Genomic DNA, 4,564 nt, shown 5'->3' with positions numbered 1-4,564 from the left:
ATGGAAGTTGTAGGGAAAGAGATGACATGGAGCATCTCAATTCCTATGAGTAGGGATTGGAAAAGAGATGTCATTTGGTTCACATCATAGGAACTTTTCTATTGAATCTAGAGATGACATGTATCTCAATTCCTATGAGGAGGGATTAGAAAAGAGATGTAATTTGGCTCATATCATAGGAACTTTTCTATTTAATATACGCTAATGTTTATTTTCCATTGAAATTAAGGGAGTATAGGAATCCATTCATATGAACCAAGTGGCTCTAAAGCTATAGAAATGATATCATGTTTATTTCCTTTGAAATGTGGAGTATATGAATCTATTCCTATGAACCAATTGGCTCTAAAGGAAAAAAAATCCTATAAAAATCATATCATATAGAGTTCCTATGATATTCCTCGACACTAAAGGATGCTTGAAATTGCTGCGGGTGATACGATGGTCTTTCTTTGTAGACTCCTCACCCAACTTTATAGTTACCTCTCGAAGATGAATGAAATGATATATACATCTACATGTGCAATTTGGTACACAAAAACTCGGTAAAAGTTTGCAAGGTTCGAATTTTCAATAAAGCTATATGCACTGCATTTCAGAACGGAGGGAGCATACGGCAGTTGCTAACACTCACGTGGAAGATTTGTGTGTATGAGGAGTGGCTGTTCTGTTAAATGACATGGCAAAACTGACACTGTCGGATGCCGATCTAACTGTTCTTATGGCGTTCATCAGGAAAAGGCTTGTGGCGAACGTTTGTCGGATAATGATTTACGGACACATGCATTGCATTGATACGTGCCCCCTCTCTCTCACGCACACGCACCCTCACGAGTCACGACTCTCCCGAGTCCTCTCGCAGACTCGCACGTCGCACCCACCGTCTATCTGTAGGTAGACGTCACGCACATATGTGCTCTTCACACCCTACCCTCAGAACTTCTAAAAAACAAAAGACGGCGCGCACATTTTATTTAGCTCACACGTCACACACTTGTACTATTACTCTTGCGGCGAACGTTCTTTGGGCATAGTATATTGTACTCTCACGAAGAGAAGCGGTGCACGCACGCACTAGTTCTCTCACACCCACTCGCGGATACACGTAGGAGCGCATTTTTTTGAAGCTGGTACAACAAAATGACTCCACTATATATAAAAGCAGGAGCCTTAGCGCTTGCTTTACTAGGGTTCCTCTCGTTCACTCTCTCATGCTCTCCAGATCTAAGCAACACATAGGTGGCCACACTCTCTCTCAGCTCACGGCTGGTCACAAATCCGGTCGGACAACCTTGACCGGGGCAGGGGTGTAGGTGCATCGTTCACGCTGTCGTCGGCGGCGAGGGAGGAGACCAACGGCTGCCCGCGCGTCCCGATCGGCGGACGTGCCGTTCTCTCCGAGAGAGCGCCGGCTCGGGAGGGCCTCCGACCCCTTCTTCCTCCCTGCGGTATTGTGTCCAAGATGCGGCCTCCTGACGCCGTCTTTGCGACATGCCGACGACCCTCAGGTATATATTCCTTCGAAACCTGCCTTGCTCTACTGCCCCAGCTCCCTTCGTGTGGATCCTTTTCTACTTCCGTCTGCTGTTCCAAAGCCACCTAGACTTCTACTATTATTAGAAGTAAAGCTATTTCATACAGTCGACTCAAAGCGTTGGTTCAAACAGGGAAGAAAGTGGGAAAGCTGTAGCATGAATCTAGGACCTGGTTCTAAGAGGAAACGGGGGAAAGTAGTAATATCTGTCACTGTTTAAATAACCGTATTTCTCATTTGCGGAAACAGGGATGTTTGTCTCCATATCGTTCGGGATGTCTGTCTCCGTATCGTTTCTATCCGCGCAATCAAAAGCACACACCTCAGTTTTAGTACAACTACGCAAAATGAGATGGCTATCCCTCGCTGCCGTCGTCTAACCTCCCGTCTTCAAGGTATCCCTACATTGGTAGTAACTAAGGTAGAATGACCAAGGCAATCTAAAAGAAGCTGATTTGTACGTTTTACTTCCTGATTGCAGTGCAGGGACGAGCGAAAACAACTGCATCTTAGTCTGGAATGCACTTTCTACCAGTTCATCCATGGACCAAGGACTAGCTGGCACGGCTGCACGGCGTTTTTTTGGACAGGTGCGTGGACAAGAGGCATTGTGGTCTGCTTATTTCTGCAAATAGCGGTGCTTAAATTTAGTGGAATGCACAAGACTTTCAGCTGGTCAGTACACTGCATGGTTCAGTTCAGCATTCCAGCTGAGACCACAATTATAATTGGTTATTCTGGAGTGAGAGAACCTAACCCTGAATAGTGGCAACAAGAAAAAACCAGAGTGAACTCCAGGAAATTTAAGCCTGCCGGGAGGCCCTTTGCTCAGAGAGAAGCCTTGCTTGTTTTTTTCCTGATTTGTAAACCTTCTCACAACTTTGTCTTTTGTTGTGAACTAGTATATGTTTGTTATGTTCTATGAATCATTGAGATGTATAAAATTGCTTAACTTATGCTTTTCAAGTTTTTTATGAAGACGAGTTTAATGTGAGTGTTCCACATGAGCGCTAGACTAGCATGTGAACATTTGGAATTTATTACATTGTGGCCTCAATTAACTGCATGAACCACTGTAACAAGATACATAGTTGCTTATATGTCAGACAGCAGATTGTTGATTGTTAGCTGGTCGATAGCCTAGTGTTGAAGCGAGCTGAGCCAATGTGCCGTGTTTTGCACAACTGCTTACAAGTGGGGTAGCACCAACAGTGTTTACAAGTACTTATGTATACGTCGGCGCACGGTTCTCGAACGAGTGCTCTATTTCATCAAAACGCACACTACTCGTATGATAAACCGTGACAAATTATGTCTTACCATGCCATATTCATGAAAAACTAGTGAGGACGCATCTGTTTCGGCAACAATTACGATGGTTCTCACATGATTCACGGGCACACAAAAGTAGCGGCAGTTCCCATAGACGGATTCAAACAGAGTACTAGCCCCAGAGGGGTCGATAACAGGCAAGGTTCGGATAATTAGACACAATCCAAACTACTATTAAACACTAGCTGGGGAAACTATTTCATGCCTTGATCTAATTTGGGCTGGACACAAGACGGACCTTGCCATGAACATCATCGAGGACGTCCCGCGGTAGCTCAATCCTGTGAACCTTCATGAAGACAACCTTGTGGCCTTGCCACTGATAAACTTGTTTGTGGAGGCATGCCACATCATCTTCCTGCATAAGCTTGACAAGAACAGTATTCCTCACAAACGAAGGAGCAGCTTTGAACTTCTTGTGCTTCAGTACACCCTAGACAACACGCCTGACAACAGTGAGGCTGGAATACAACTCTTCATTGGTATAACCGCAAATGGCTTCCAGGATCCAACAACCTAAGAACTCTGTTTTCCCAGTGCGTATATTCAGGTCGTCCGCCTCATAGCGAGTGACATGTGCAACCACACAATCCTTTGCTGCATCAGGGCTCTAATTGAAACAGAAACAAATTCTGAATTACTTTTCAGTATAAGAAACACAAGTTATTTAAACCACTACGTATACCATGGCATGGAAGCTAATAAAATTTTGCATTATTAATCACCACATACTTCCTTTTCTAAAAAAATCACCACATACTTAGATGAAAAACCACAATCGAGATCAGCAAAGAAGGAAATCACCTTGGGTAGCTCAGCGGGGGGACACATCCTCGAAGGGGGAAAACTGCTCCTGCAGTGCCACGGGGGCTGTAACCTCAAACGGGGCGTTGACCATCTCAGTATCTGGGGTCGCCTCGGTGGTTGCCTCCATCTTCTTGGAGCTCTCTGTCTCGTGGGGATCAGCCTCCCGCGTCTGCTCCAATATCGGCAGATCTTTGCCTGGTTCTCCTTGGTCCATCATTAAACTGACGAATACTAGGAGACGACTGAAATGAAAACACAATCGCAATGACAATGAAACAAAAAAGAGAGTGAGGACCGGTTACTGCTTTGCGAAAGTTCTTTTTTTCCTCTGAACGAAAATATACCAACATCACGGATCCGCTTACCTTCCCTTTGTTCGGAGAGAAGAACAGTGGAAGATGCAAGTGTTGCCTTTCTTGAAGACGGTGAGGGAGAAGGGGATTCAGCGAAGAGTGAAATGATGGTTGCTTCATCCGTCAAACTTAGACTGCGGGGAGGTGGGGTTTTGTGATACGATGGCTCATTACTGCTGCACTACGACCGGGGTGACTCTCCGCCTGCATACTGCCTTCTAATTTGGTGGATGACATTTGGGCCCGCGCGCTGCATGGCCCGCATGTCGGTGAACAAAAGTATAACGGCATTCAGTAGAGGGAGACGTTTCAATGACCTAGGAGGAGCTAGAAGCGGTAGAGTGTCTCCACTGTACTAGTAGTAATTGTTTTTCTGGGTAGCTGTAGAGTGTCTCCACTGTACTAGTAGTAATTGTTTCTCGGGTCTCAAGACAAAACAGCCCATCCACACTAGTAAATAGTAAAATCAATTCAAAAGCCCATATAATTACTGAATGAGAGGCGCTACCCACACCCAGCACACCGCCCCCCCCCCCCA

This window comes from Triticum aestivum, chromosome 7B (genome assembly GCF_018294505.1).
Source record: "Triticum aestivum cultivar Chinese Spring chromosome 7B, IWGSC CS RefSeq v2.1, whole genome shotgun sequence".
Taxonomy (NCBI): domain Eukaryota; kingdom Viridiplantae; phylum Streptophyta; class Magnoliopsida; order Poales; family Poaceae; genus Triticum; species Triticum aestivum.
The sequence above is the reverse complement of the archived record's forward strand: the minus strand, read 5'-3'. Positions refer to the sequence as shown.